General features: G+C 37.9%; 1 long non-coding RNA gene across 1 annotated transcript in view; it reads right to left on the bottom strand.

The window, feature by feature from the left end:
- Positions 1–15,763, bottom strand: part of LOC103102633 (uncharacterized) — a 16,637-nt gene extending 874 nt beyond the window's left edge. The window contains exons 1-2 of the long non-coding RNA XR_468807.3: positions 15,627–15,763; positions 4,043–4,116 (exon numbers count right to left, since the gene is read on the bottom strand). This is a non-coding gene — a long non-coding RNA (uncharacterized LOC103102633). The remainder of the gene's footprint in view (positions 1–4,042; positions 4,117–15,626) is intronic.
- Between the last annotated feature and the right edge of the window lie 222 nt (positions 15,764–15,985).

The following is a 15,985-nucleotide window of genomic DNA, read 5'->3' as shown; positions in this document are numbered from 1 at the left end:
TTAGTAATACTATAGTTCTTTGTTAAAATTATAGCATATTATCTCCTGGCTCGCTTTGAGGCCCCAATGGGTTTTGGCATGATTCCTCTTTAATACCTAGTGAGCCGATGACAAGAAGTTACAGGAGAGTGTAATGACATGGATCAGGACCTGACCATGCTTAGTCATTCTGTGGTGAGGAGGGAATGTGGATATGCATCTGGGGGCTTGGGCAGGGGGAGAAGAGAACAGTATATGTAAATGAATGAGTCAATTGACATTAATTCAGTGCATGGTTAAGAATGACCATAGCATAATAAAAATAAATGTCAGTTTAAAAGCAAAGGAACACTAAACACTCAGTTGATTTATGGCACAGCATAGTTATTTTATGATTTTGCTTAATGCACACTTTAACTAGAGCAGTGTTGTGCTCTCATTTTTTATTAAATACTGTAGGTGTTTGCTGGCGCATGAGGTAATAACCCAAATACAATTAAAGTGTCCATAAAATTAAGGGTCGCTACATAGTTTTCCAAAGATGGGTCTGTTTGAGGCTTCTAGGCACCGGCATTGGGTGGTCTCCTGGTGGTGGAGAATACTTAAATGGGGTTTTTCCCCACCTTAGGTCTATAAGGTGTTAAGGTGTTTTTATAAAATCCCATAAACCCTCATTAAACACTTTTTTTCCCCATAAAATAAACTAAAATCTTTCACTCGACGTGTTTTCTATAACCCAACTTGGGCATTTTAACAAGCTCTTTTAAGAATCACCCTAATAATTGCTTGCAGCATTTTTGGGGGGAGGGTGGGGGCATACATATGTTCAGATCTGTGTACATCAAACTACCTAAATAGCTAATCAACAAGTCCAGAATTTGGGTCTATTTTAATTTAATGCATTGGGGGAAATGATCAAATGAATCTCCAGGTGGAGAAAGTTCTACTAATTTGAGCATTACATATTAAGGGAAGGAAAGGAGGCCCTGAATGCTGACTGAATGAATTGTGAAACAAATATATTTTGGGTTTTTATTATATTACATTCCACACAGGATTCCGTGAAATAGCAGGTGGGTGAACTTTAGCTCAAACAGACAGATTTCACATGCTCCTTAGTATTTTTTGCTTAAGTTCCTCATTGACCATCCATTCATATTGTAAGCTACAAATGTCTGCAGAACTTAGAAACAGGAGAATAATTGAACAAGAGATTTCTTCCCCCCCATTATTAGTGCCCTCCCTCTCCTAATTCTTCAAATTGATTTTATGTATCATTTATTTATTTGCATACATACTGCTGTCCACTGTCCCAAAACTTATTAAGCAGCTCCAGTGTAAAAGTAATTTGTAATGGTAGCTGCTTAATAAATGTTGTTGAATTGAATTGAATTTGGAAAAAAAAGTTTTAAAGAAAAGAAAGATCTTATCCTTCATAGTTATCGTATATACATGCAGGTACTATTGTTTGATGATTTTAAATTGCCATGATAGCCTCTCTTCACTTGTTCTCTTCTTATGACTAATCACGGTATGGAGATGACCTCGGATTCTCTAGTGAAACACAAGCTTTGGTAAATTCTACCAAGATGAAAAAGTCTTGAGAACAGACTCAATGCTAAAAAGTTGACTGAAGACTAGTCTAAGTATGGAAAGACTCATCAGTCTTTAGATAATAAATTATTGTAGCTATAGCTAGACATAAGACTATTTATTGCAGCAACTTTTGACCTCTCTGCTTCCCCTCTTTCCCCACTCCAATATATCCTGTATATAACTACCAAGATGTTTTTCCAAAGATACAGATTTGACACTGCCACCCTTTTAAGTAATAATATCCCTTTTAGCCCCTTATTACCTCTCAGATCAAATAGAAATTCCTTATAGGAATTTAAAGCCTGACCCCAACTTTCCTTTCCAGTCTTCTTATTTAGTAGTTCTCTCCATGGACCATGCTTTCCAGCTAAATTGGACTAATTGCTATTTGTCATATTCAATATTCCATCTCCCATCTCTATGTCTTTGCACTGGCTGTACTCCCCGCCCCCCCAGAATGCACTCTTTTCTTACCTCTACTTCTTCAAGAGAGAATGCAAGTGCCACCTGTTAAAGCCTTTCCTGATCACCTGTGACTGCTAGTGTCCTGCCTCCCAAAATTACCTTATATTGATTTTGTATATATCTGCTGTGCCCTTATTTATTTTTCAGAGGCAGCTGGCAGAGGGGTGGAGGGTACAGTGCATAAAGCACCAGTCAGGGAGTCAGGGAGATCTGAGTTCAAATTTGGCCTCAAATTAGCCAGATGGTTCTGGGCAAGTCACTTATCGAGTCTGTTTACTTCAGTTTCCTCAACTGTAAAATGAAGATATATTAGCACCTACCTTTCAGTGTTGTGGTGAGGATCAAATGAGATATTTGTAAAAAAAAAAGTTTATCACAGAGCTTGGCACATAATGGGTACTATATAAATGCTTATTCTCTTCCCTTTCCTTTATATTCCCTTCTTCAATAAAATGTAATTTTCTTGAGGACAGGGATTGTTTAATTTTGTTTTTTATATCCCCAGTACCTAGCAGAGTTCTTAACATGTAGTAGACATTTCATAAATAATTGCTGATTAATCATTTGAGCTACTGGTATATAAAGAAACTCTGATCTGGATGGAGGGGGTGAAGAACAGAATACTCATGGTAATAAAATCCTGGATTCTTGGAGGACTTAAGAAAACAATAACAATCATGGTTAAATAATGATGTCTTAAATTTAAAGATCACTTTATAATTTTAAAAAATCCTTCATGAATAGTGATTTCATTTGTAATAGGAAAATAAACAACCCCCCAAAAAGGATCTTAAGAGAAATGGGATCCAATGTAATCAGATTCTTCTTAGCTATATAGATATCTTTTGAACAACTCCAGCATTTCCAGAATTATTGACTTTTGCTTTATTTGTTTTTATGTCCTTTAGATTTCTATAAAATCTGTAAAAAGTCTATAAAATCTAGCCATTTTTCTAAGCTTTGCAGAATTGCATATGGTATTTGGATAATATACTTTAGTTTAACAAATATTGCACAGAACCACAGAAGTTGAGAGGTGGAAGCATCTCAGTGGCCATTTATTCCAATCCATGCATTCAAGGAATCCTCCTAAGAAATGGCATTAGCTTAGGGCTTTACCCTTTCTTTGTTCTCCTCTAGATGTTATCTGCTTATCATGTCTTTCCTAAGCTTTGATACACAAAATTGAACATAATCTTCTGGATGTAGTCTGGTAAGGGTAGTAGGCAATAGAACTACTCTTTCCTTTTTCTTGAAAGTCATGCCTCTCTCAGTGGAGCCCGAGACTTCATTAACTTATTTGATGGTTATTTTCCATTGTCGAGTCCTTCGCTGACCTAACAGTCCACTAAAAAGTCCAGATCTTTTTTCCAGACATACTGGTCTAACCATACCCCCTTCCCAAGCCTTATACCTCCCTGAGCAGAGGCCATTTGCTATGAGTGAAGGACATACTGTATTGTTGTCTTTTAATTGTTGTGCTATCGTCATTGGTGTATAGACAGATCTGTACTCAAAATAAGGAATGAGAAATGTTGTGATTCAATATCACTTTAATGCACCAATGCTTTGCCTTCATGTCTGATGAGGCCAGAACAAAAGGAAACAGGCTTCAGCAGCCTTTGGTAGGAGAGATCAGGAAAAATCCCTGAGAGAAATCTTTCCTCTTCAGTGAGGTAGAGAAGAGGTGAAACAAACATAGCAAATGACTGCTAATATGAGAGACAGGATGGTGTGGTAGATAGAATATTGGACTTGGGAGTCGGGAAGAGCTAAATTCAATATTCTTTCAGATATTTTACTAGTTGTGTGACCTTGGACATGTTACTTAAAACTATTTGTATCTCATTTTTTTCTCTCTCAAAAGGGTATTAATAATAGCATCTCCTTTGCAGAGTGGATATTGTGGGGATTAAATGAGATAGTGGATGCAAAAGGTTTTGTCAACCTGATAGCACTATATGAAGGGAACAGCCTACTGGGATCACCCTTGGGGTCTTACCTGTGTCTCTATCCTCCTAGTTACGTCATCTAGTGCCAGTTATGTGACTGAATTTGAACAGGATTTAAGTGGACCTGGAAGGGGGAGGGAGGAAAAAAAGTTTGAGATGAGGAAGGAGTGACCCTTTTTGGAATAACCGGCCAAGGGGAAGGTGGCTGAGGGGTCATGTTGAGAGCACCCACATGGCTAAATAGAATAGGTTTTCCTTTCTAATTCTCTGCCTCTACCTATCCAAGTAAATACTAATAAACTTTATGAGAAATGAGGACCAAAGTCCTAAATTTGATTTCTTATAGCACTATTCTTATTGTTCAGTCATTTAAGTTGTGGCTGATTTTTCTGTGACCCCATTTGGGGTTTTCTTCACAAAGATACTCGAGTGGTTTGCCATTTCCTTTTCCAGCTCATTTTACAGATGAGGAAACTGAGGCAAACAGGGGTAAATGAATTGCCTAGGATCACACAGCTACATCTGAGGCCAGATTTGAACTCAAGAAGATGAGTCTTCGTGACTCCAGACTGGGTGCTCTATTGACTATGCCAACTAGATGTCCCAAAGCACTACACAGTTGTGAGCCACCATTTCCATCCTGTGAATGACCTATTTTTGAGACTGTTGGGGGAGGCACTACATGGAGTGTTTAGTTCATCCCCCTTTGAACAGTAGGATTTTTCCTACATTATCTGTGACTTTAGTCCATTCCCTCAACTTGGTTTCTGAAAGGGAATCAGCATTTTTGCTTATCTCACCGCCAAGCCTGGAGTCCATAGACTTCTGTTGTGGAAATTAACATCATCCACCGCCGAGTGACCACACTGGGAAATGCTGGGTAATTGAGCAGGCACATCTCATCACATTAATAGAATGTTGTGATCAAAACCAGAACCCTATAGGCTGGAACTGACATGTTATAGTTTGAAAAATGCCAGGATCTGGGTTTTATTAGTAGCTTAAGTTCCCCAGCTGGAAACATATCAGCCCTACATCCAAAATGTAGCATAATGTGGGTTTTTGGAGCTCTCCATTACACTCATGTAATTTAAGAGCATAATGCTTTAAAGGAGGCCTGTATGGATATATGGTATATTAGCATTAAAGCCGACCCAACTCAGCCATGCAAATGAGGGGCTCTCTTTCTCCTCGTTCCCACCCTTCCCCTCTAGAAATTTGCCTTTGAAGAAACTGGACTCCAAATAAATGACGACATTTAATGTCACTTCAAATTAATACATGTTATTCTGGGCCACTGTCCTTCAGAGTGCAAAAGTAGATATACTTACAGAAAAGCTAGGGGAAGATACATGCCCTGGTTGAACATATACTTAAGACACATATATTTTTAGAAATGTCTGGGAAAAACCATGTAGCACATTCATGTATATATGTACACAGACATGCATACAGACACAAGAGGTGATACATATTTAGTCTTGGCAAAAATACGTTTCCTTAGCTTTTTTCAGCAGCCCCAAGAACAGTGGTCCAGGGTAGCAAGCATTCATTTCAAATGATATTAAACATTGCCACTTGTTTGGAGCCTGGTTTTGTTCAGTCATGTCAATTGTTTCTGACTCTTCATGACCCCATTTGGGGTTTTCTCAGCAAAGATACTGGAGTGGTTTGTCATTTCTTTCTTTAGCTCATTTTACAGATAAGGAAATCAAGGCAAAGAGGGTTCAGTGATTTACCCAGGGTCACACAGCTAGGAAATGTCTGAGTCCATTTTGAACTCAGGAAGATGAATCTTACTGACTCTAGGTTCCACACTCTATCCACTGCAACACTTCGCTGCCCATGAGTTCTTGTTCAATTTCTCTCCAGCTCTAGTGGTGTTACTGGGATTATATAGATGTCCTACCTCTAGGAGTTCATCCATGTAGGGGAACTCCCAATGTAGAGGCCCCCTTCTTTGATGTAGATTGGTACACTGAGAATTCCTCACATCATTAAAATCAGAATTGGATAAAAATATATATTTCCACACAAATATGCCAACATAGAAACACATGCACTTTTACACACTTTTCTAGTCTTCTTATTTATTACTTCCTTCTAAATATTCTAAAATCCAGTCACATTGGCCTTCTTGCTATTCTCCCCAAGAATACACTCCAACCCTCGATTCTGTGACTTTTCCCCGGCTATGTCCTAGGCCCAGAACACTCTCACTGCTCACCTCCCCATTCTGGCTTCTGTGGGTTTCCTTTATGGTCCCTCTACCCCAAAGCCCCACCTTCTGCAAGAAGGCTCTCCTAAGCCAATTTAATGCTAGTGTGCCTGGCTTCTGTGATTCTTTCAATTCACCCTCTGAATATATTGCTGGTTCATGTTCATTTGTACATTGTCTTTCCTTTTAGAATGTGAGCTCCTTCAGAGCAAGGACTGAGATTTTGGGGTTTTGTTTTTGGCCTCCCTCCTTCCCTCCCTCCCTCCTAGGTTCAGTTCAATGTACTTGCTACTGCCTCATATTACTTCAATGTTCTGTCCTTCCTTCCTTCCTTCCTTCCTTCCTTCCTTCCTTCCTTCCTTCCTTCCTTCCTTCCTTCCTTCCTTCCTTCCTTCCTTCCTTCCTTCCTTCCTTCCTTCCTTCCTTCCTTCCTTCCTTCCTTCCTTCCTTCCTTCCTTCCTTCCTTCCTTCCTTCCTTCCTTCCTTCCTTCCTTCCTTCCTCCATTTGTCTTCTCCCTCCCTTCCTCCCCCCCTTCTTCCTTCAGAATCCTCTAGGTTTGGTTTGATGTACTTGCTATTGCCTCATATTACTTCAATCTTGTAGAACAAGAGTTAAAAACGACCATGTCATGGAGTAACCCAAAAGATCTAAAATCCAAGTCCAGAAGTCTCAGTTGTCTTTTTTTATTAAAGTATCCACATTGTGAAGGAGTCACAGAGTGAAGTCTATGACCATCTTGAATGTCCATTCCTTAATAAGATCTGGAACACAATTCTCTTAGTTTTCCTTTTTGGGAATTAGGTAATGGTATTTTTTCAACATAATGTTACAACAATTTGTCAAATCAAATAAAATAAATATATCAACCTTATAGTCATATTAGTCATTCAGAAAGTGATCAGAGACTCTCCTTGAGTCTTGCTTCCTTTCTCTTTTGATGGGGTCTTAGAGATGATCTAGTCTAACTCCCTTTGTATATAAATGAGGAACTGGAGAGACCCAGAAAAATGACAGATGTGTCCAAGGCTACACTACAATTCAGTGGCAGGGCCAGAAATAAAATTCTTGATCTTTCTGCGTCCCTTTAAACTCCAGCCTAGGCTCTTACCAACTGGTACTTCTGGGGAAAGACTGGATAGAGGGGGAGGTGGAAACTGTTGACTAAAATGAAGTGCCAGGTTCTCTCTGAGAGTTTCAATCATATACGTTGTCCGTGTTCCTTCTTACCATAAGTCCTATATGAAAGTGACCATCAACACAAAAACATTACAATGAAAGAAATTCTGATTAATATGGATTGATATGTTTTCAGGCTAGGATTTCATATGTATGTAGTAGACAGCAAGTTAGTGAAATAAAACTTGTTATGAATTAAACTGTTTTCTCAACCCTGTACATTTGGAAAATGTTTATACTCATCTCTAGCCATAGTAAGATCATGTTTTATAATTTTCAGTGAATGAGCAGCTCTTGGTCTGAATGTCTTGGTTTTTCTTTTTTGGTCTGAATGCAATGCTTGTTTTGAAATTTAAATAATAAACAATATTTTACATATACTTTTGCTTAAAATCATATTTTGTCAGATTTGGCTGTCAGAGCATATGGGGAATCAGCAGATGTCTAGCCAATGGAAATATGACCAGGACCACACAAAATGGTTCTACTGTGTCACTTCTTTCGATACCATTTCATAAAAATAAACTGCCCTTACCACAAAAACTCACTTGTCATTTCCCATTCCTTAAAATGATCAAATGGGGCTTCATTTCTCTCTCCTTTTCCTTTTCCTAACTGTCATCTAATCAAAAATATATCTGAAGACACACTTATTTTCCCTCTTCCCCTCCCTTTCACTATTATTGTCCACTTTAACAACATTTTGACCATAAGAAATACATTATTGAAAAATATTGAGTCCTTGGGATACAGTGATATTTGCAATGGAAGTCTTCTGACTCATTCATTTCACTTTTTGTAGTACTGAGTTTAAAAAAAAATGCGATATTTTAGTACCTGTTTAACTTCTCTTGTAGCAGGTTATTGAGTGAACTCTTTTCTGAGGATAGCCTGCCTTTCCATCATTTCCCAAAACACCCAACTCAGTGCTACCTCCATCAATGCTTCTTTCAGCCTGCTTACCATAATGGACATTTGTAGAGTTCTTGCCATCCTGAAAGCTTCACACTTATTGAAAATAATTCAAGATGCCAAGTATTATTTTTTTAAACCCTAACATTCCATTTTAGAATCAATACTGTATATTAGTTCTAAGGCAAAAGAGAGGTAAGGGCTATGCAATGGGGGTTAAGTGGCTTGCCTAGGGGCACACAATAAGGAAGTGTCTAAGGTCATATCTGAACCCAGGACCTCCCATCTCTGGGTCTGAATCTTCTCAATCTACTGAGCCACCCAGTTGCCCTCCTCAAGTATTATTTTAAGGTAAATATAGATTATTAACCCTGCCATTTTGCAAATGGAAAAAAAAGAATTCAAGCCTGCAGCCTTCAGTAAGTCTAGGGAACAATCACGACTTGATTTCAGTGATATGTGGTCCTTTGATTTTGATACTTTTATGTAGCTATGATCTCCCCATTATGAGCAATTCCTCTACATGTACAGATTTTTGGCCACTTTCTCTGGGTGATTTTTGCTGTACCTTCATTTAAGCTTTCCAAAAAGGGTCTACTCCATTCTCTTGAGGTTCCATTTTTACCATTCTATAAGTAACAATTTTTCTTTTGAGTCACTTGTTATCTATTGCTCTCTTTGTAGGAGCATCCCACCTCCTTTTCTAATTATACATTTTGTAGAAATATGTTTTGCATGATAATACCTGTATAATCCAGATCTAATTGCTTGCCAGCTCTAGGAAGGGGAAGGGAAGGGAGGGAAGGAGACACTTTGGATCCTGTAACTTGGTAAAACTTATGTGGAAATTTGTTATTACATATAACCGTCAAAATAAAATATAAAAATAAATAAAATAAAAACTAATTCTACATTTCCCTGATGGTAACTTTTATGCCACTTCTTATATGGAAATTTCTGTCATTGAGACTATGCCACTACTTCCTTTCTCCACTGTCCTTCAAGTCACCCACATTGTTTATGATTCAGTGATTATGACATTCAATGGTTTGTGTTCATATGGTAGAGAATAGGCACAGAAATAGGAACCAGATCTGTGATTTCATTGGTATAGGGAATGTCTAGGTGAGAAAACTCCCTCTTCCAGTGTGGATTATTTCATTTTCTGAAACTTCTAGTCTTAGAGAGCTACCTAGGAGAATGACAGATTTGGCTATTTTATTGGGGTCACACAGTCAATCAGTATTAGAGGTAGGAATTGAGCTCAAGTTTTCACGTTTCCTGAGCCAGCACTCTTTCCACTAACCATGCTTCCTTATCATTAGTAGATTCTTGGCACTGAAACCATTTTTGGATGTGGCTAGTACAAGGAATAGTTTTGCTTCTCTATGCTTATTTGTTGTAAAGTCTTGATTGCTTTCATTTTCCCATATTGTGAAGGAAGGAAATAGAACAGAGAGAAAATAAGTGATTAATAATTGAAAAAGAATAGTTTAAAATTAAAGATTGTTGATCTCAGAGATTGGTTAAAGTGCTATACAGTTTCTTATATTCAACCCAGCCTGCTCTCCATGATTTAATTAAGGACCACAGATCATTATTGTATTAGAGGGTTGGTTTGGGTATAATGGAGGAAAATTAGATGATAAATGTCCAGAAGGTAGAAGGAGGGAGAGATGGATTCCCCCCTTCAGTCTTCCTCAAAATATGCCTTCCCATTAACACTGCCTTTACTCCCCTCTAATAACTGATTTTAAAGGGTGAACCTCTTCCTTTGGGGAAAGAGAGAGAAATTAGCTCTCTTCCTCTTCCAATATGACAAGGAAGTCAATTTAAGATAACTGAAAACTTTATTCTAACAAATGGTGGTTAGGGGCAAGATAAGCAAGATGTCTGCAGGTTGGATTTTATAGGAAAGAAGGGAAGGAAGTACCTGTCTGTCTAAAAATTTCTTTCTCCCTCCCTGCAAGGTTGAGAGACCCAGGCTTGTCAGCCTGGTCTCTAAGAGGCTCAGGGTTTGGTGACCCCTGGTCTTTATCACAGCAGAGCCAATGTCCAGACTCAGTGTGTCACAGGAGCTGTGTGAAGGTCTTCTTATGCTGTTCCTATTCTTCTCATTTTCTGTCACAATTCTTGGTGTCTTGGAGGGGGGGGAAGATGGTGGTTAGGATCAATGAGGGATTTTGTATGGCTCAGGAGATGATCTCTGATCAGACCATCACCTTTGCTGTAGCAAGATAGAGAAATCAACTGTCTCCCATCTGGAATCTTTCCTCCCTCAAGATTCCAAGCCTCCTCCACCATCCCCTGCTGTGGATGCAAACCTCTGCATGTCTTCCAGGCTCTGTCCTTCAAAGACTCTGGATCATTCCTCTTCCATATTATCTATCTTCACTGCCTACACAAGGCATAACAAGTACAATGGGTTGTCCATTCAACTGCATGCCATATTCTGGAGGCTATACATTTTTCATCCCTTTAATTTTTCCTGTGTGGCTTGTTATATTGATTTCTTTAGAAAGGTTATGGATCACCTTGAAATGGCCTTGTATTATTGGGTCTTGATGGAATCAATATATTGCCATCTACAAATAAGAGTTACTGGAAGGCCTCACCTTCTAAAGGGAACCCCTCTTCCATTTGTACACTGCATAGGACAGCTTCCATGACATTTCAAGATTAAGAAGTAAAAATATGTACCTAATTAAAAACAATGCAGGGGCCCAAATGGGTCACAAAACTGTAAGAAGGATCTGATGAATGCAAAGTATAGCTAAACACTTAGTGACCTTCTGACTTTTGAATCGTCACTGCATTTCCATCCATTTTTTGTTCTCATACTAGCATTTTCACAGCAAAAAAATTCTTTTTACTTAGCACCTACCACTCCTTCCAGTCCCACAAATTTTTCCATGTGATTCGTGACTCACTGTCTTTCCTCATTTTTTGTACATTTGTTTGTATACACTTATCACACATATTGTAACCAATTTTATAGGGAACACTTCCCCAGTTTATTGAATTGGCTCTCCTTTTGTAATCTAATATACCACAGCCACCAAACTGCTATTCCTAAAGTATAGGTTAGACAATGACACTCTTCTGCTTAATGACATTTCTGCAATGTCTCCCTATTCTTTCGAGGATAACATGCCAACTCTTCTGCTTGGCATTTAAATCTCTTCCCAGTCTTCTTCTAACCAAAGCAATCAATCTACCGTTGCCTATACCCTCACACAGACTTTTCCTAATCCTTGAAGGTTCTCTGTACTTATCTCTCCCTCTTAAATTTCTTAGTTTTCTTCAAGACTCAGTTCAAGTTCCAATTCCTACAGAAAGTCTTTTCTGATCCCTCAGCTATTATATCACTTCCCAAATTGTGTTGTATTTGCTTATTTGTTTAGATGCTATGATTCCCTCCTCCTTCCACCTCCCCTAGAATCTAGGCTTGAGGGTAAGAACTATTTTTTAATTTTGTCTATGCATCAGTAGTGCCTAACACAGTGTCTTGAATATGGCAGATGCTTAATAAATGCTTAGTGAATACAACATTAAAATTTAACTTATATCTCAGATATTAGTCATCCTATAATATCTTTGAGCATGAAAGATTGAAGGATTGAATAAAAAAGTATGCCAAATCCCAAGCTAAGCAAGTGCTAGATATACAAATAGATAAAGAGAGATGCCCCCCCCTCCCTCCCTCTTCAGGAGCCCACATTCTAAATAGCAGAAATCACACACACACACACACACACACACACACACACACACACACACACACACACACACAGGTCTGGTGGTTCTTCATTTCACTGGGAGAAATAGAGTTGGGCACAGAGGAAATGTCCAGTAAGGATTTTTTGAATCAAGTTGAAAAGTTAGTGACTCCCATCTCATCCAAGACAGTCATGCAGCCCCATGGATCCTGCCCACTCAGAAGAAGACATGGTGCCCCCTAGTGGTGGTGAGTGTTTGAGCTACCTCCTAGACCGTAATGGGTTCTGGGATGATGGGTAGGACCAGGGGGCAAGAGTTTGAAGAAGGGAAGCGAAAGAGGAAAAGGTGTGTACTGCCATAATGGATAATTATGTTCCCAATCCTTTCACCCAGGACATCAATAAAAACACTAATAAGCTTTCATGTGATTTCTAGTGGCACAGTGTCATTGATTCCCCCAGGTTAACATGACAACACTGACAAATGCCCTCTGGATACAGCTTCCAAGCTACTTATTTGCTCACCTCACAAAAATATAGTCAAAATCTCACATTCCTGACTTGTCAGTGTAATGTCACTTGGGGGTGAGAATCAAAAGCCATTGAAATCATTGAAATCAATCAAAACATTGAAATCAAGATTATGTTCCATTGATATTCCCCCCCCCCCCTATTTCTGGGACCTGTTAGCCTGTCATGCAAGAAAATTAAATTGGTCTGGAAAAATTTATTATTCATAAAGTCACATTGGTTGCTTGCTAGATTTTTTTATGCAGGGCTGTGTGTATGTGTGTGTGTGTGTTTTGCCTCTGGTTTAAAGTTTGGTTTAAAGGATGGAAGAGCCCCAGGCTCTTTTCCCTAAAAGTGAGTAGAGGCTTTCTCCTGTTGTACAGTGTAGCATTGTGTAGATAGTGCAATTCTGAAAGTCAAGAATGGAGGCATTGGTCAAAGCTTATCAGTAAATGTCATTCTATAAACTGTAAGTCTTTTCTGCTGGGTTGAAAATAGTTACTACCATGATAGGTTGATAGGGTCCTTATGCCCAAGCTATGCAATATCAACAAATAAAATTAATTATTTTCTCCCTCTAGACAAAGAAGAATACTTACCAAGCCATTGAGGTGACAAATTGCCCTGTTCCTGCCAAACCTCTCCGGTCTTCTCTCTTGTCTAGGAAGGGCTACTTTCATAAGAGTCAGGGGCTGGTGTGTGGTTCATCTAACCTAAGCCTAGTAAAGTACACACCTTGTGTCCTTGCTGGAAGGGGAATCTAGACACAATATTTGCTTAACTTACAGGACAGGATTTCCTATCCAGCTGGAGTTGTAGCAGTAGCCACTTTGGACTAGCCAGAAGACCATCCATGGTTTATAGGATGGCACTTTAGCGTTGACAGGTCTTGGATGGATGTTTCAACCTTTTCCTAAATGTGCATCTGTAAATGGAAATATGTGCAGATTGCCACATACTGGGTGAATGATACATTTCTTTATGGACTTCATATTGAAAATATCTGCTGCCATGTTGACAACTCTTTCAAATCTCCATCAATTTATGCCTGAAATTTTCCAATGTTTTTGAGATGATACATGGTGACATTTGGTATATAAATATATTTTTTCCAAGAAGGATCATTATTTAGTATATTATAGACAGTCTGTATGGTGCTGGAGCCACAGAGTATCAAATAAGACATTTACTTGGGATGACATGGTCTTATCACTCATGTACATTTCATTCTTCTTTTCTCTTTTCCTTCATTCCAATTTTCCTAATCATCATTTACCCATCACCTCTATTCTCTTGGTGATATTGTTTGCTTGTAAATCATGAAACACAGTGAATTTAGAAGGATAAAAAGAATAATTAACCTAAAGACTTTGGAAAAGCAAACAATGGAATTGTACTTCCTTTAATGGAAGTTGCAGTTTACTATTATATAGATTTAGAAATTATCAAACTGCCTCATTTTATAGATGGCAAACCTGAAGCTCGGAGAAACTAAATAGTTCATGGGATTTTAAGTTGAAAATGAATTTAGCTATCATCTTGTATAAATGAATTATGGGAATATTATTAGATCAGGATTAGATCATCATTAGAATTGCAAGATTCCTTATAAATCATCTAGTCCAGCTCCACTCATTTTACTGATTTGAAAACTGAAGCCAAAAGAGACTACGTGGCTTTACCAAGGTAGAATTTGAACCAAAATCCTTTGACTCAAGATTGGGTGCTTTTTCCTACTTGTCTTATTGTTAGCATTTCTAATACAATGTTAAATAATACTGGTGATAATAGGCAGCCTTGTTTCACTCCTGATCTTATTGGGAAGGCTTCTAGCTTATCCTTGTCACTGGAGGTTTTTAAACAGGGGAATTATGGGGTCAGGAATGTGCTTTAGAAATATGTTTTTGACATCTATGTGGAGAACAAAATGGAGAAAAGACAGATTAGAAGCTAGAAAACCAATTAAAAGGCAATTATATCATAGATAATCTTTTAGTTTGGATGATTCATCATCATATAGATGAACATAATCTAACATTTCTTGGCAACATGGAACCATTGTGAGATTCTGAGAGATGACAGCTAAAAATATACACTCATAGATAAAAGTCAGGATTTGGGAATATTTACATTGATAAAAGGTGATGTTCATTTTGAATGAGGCAGAGTTTCAACTAACTGCTACTGCTGAAAACCCTGCCAGTAGTCTTCAGGTTGGGTAATAGAATAGATAACCCAAGTTTAAAAAAAGAAGGAATATTTTCCCCACTAGTTTTTTTTTCCCAACCCCAATTTTTTCATACAATCAGATCAACTGAGTTTGATCTCACATATTTTCTTTCCCATAATCTGAGAGGAAAGGACTAGTGAGAAGTGAAATATCAAAAGTTAACAGCAGGAGGAAGAAAGAGAAGAAACAAAGCATCTGAATTATATTTGGATGAGATAAATATCATGTCAATTTGATAAAAAAAAAGAAAATCAAATTGCCAGTTTCAAAAATGAAAATAGAGTTTATAACCAATGAAGAGGAGGATATTAAAGCAATTATTAGAAGTTATTTTGCCCAGCTATATGCCAATAAATCTAAAAATCTAAATGAAATAAATATCTAAAAAAAAACATAAATTGCCCAGATTAATGGAAGAGGAAATAGAATGCATAAGCAACTCTATCTCAGAAAAAGAAATGAACAAGTCATCAATGAATTCCCTAAGAAAAAATCTCCACAGCCTGAGGGATTCATAAGTGAATTCTACCAAACATTTAAAGAACAATTAATTTCAATATTCTATAAAATATTTGGGAAAATAACCAAAGAGGGAATTTTACTAGACAACCTGCCTACTGAGATTTTAATTCCGAGGGGTCCAGAGTTGTGATTTTGTAATTATATGGGACTTCCTCTGCCAATACAGCATAGCACATATTCTGTATTCTGGTCAATCAATCAAATAAGGTTTTATTAACTGCTTATTATATGGCAGGCATTGTACTGAGCAGTAAATAAAAGAAAGTAAAAAAAATACAACAATCAATCCCTGACCTGAAGGAGTTTATATTCTAATGAGGAAGAAAACATGTAAAAAATTCTATACCTATCAAAGCAATAGAGTGGATGGGGGAACCAGGAAGACCTTCTGCAGAATGTGGTATTTTGAAATTGATTCTTGAAGGAAGTCAGGAATGTCAAGAGGTAGAGCAGAGTAAGGAGATCACTTTAGGTACGGGCGATGGCCAGTGCAAATGTATGGAACTGGGTGCAAGGAACAGCAAATAGAATGGTATCTTTGGATTATGTCATGAAATTCTAAAAAGATGAAAATTCTGAAAAGACAAGTAGAGGTCAGGTTGTGAAGAACCCTAAATATCAAACAGTATTTTATATTTTATCCTGGAGGAAGCCACTGGAATTTGTTGAACACAGGTACAACATGATAAAGTTGTATACCTGAGG

Source organism: Monodelphis domestica, chromosome 6, assembly GCF_027887165.1.
Source record: "Monodelphis domestica isolate mMonDom1 chromosome 6, mMonDom1.pri, whole genome shotgun sequence".
In the NCBI taxonomy this organism is placed as follows: Eukaryota; Metazoa; Chordata; class Mammalia; order Didelphimorphia; family Didelphidae; genus Monodelphis; species Monodelphis domestica.
Note: the sequence above shows the minus strand (reverse complement) of the source record. Positions and strands in the feature narration are given on the sequence as shown.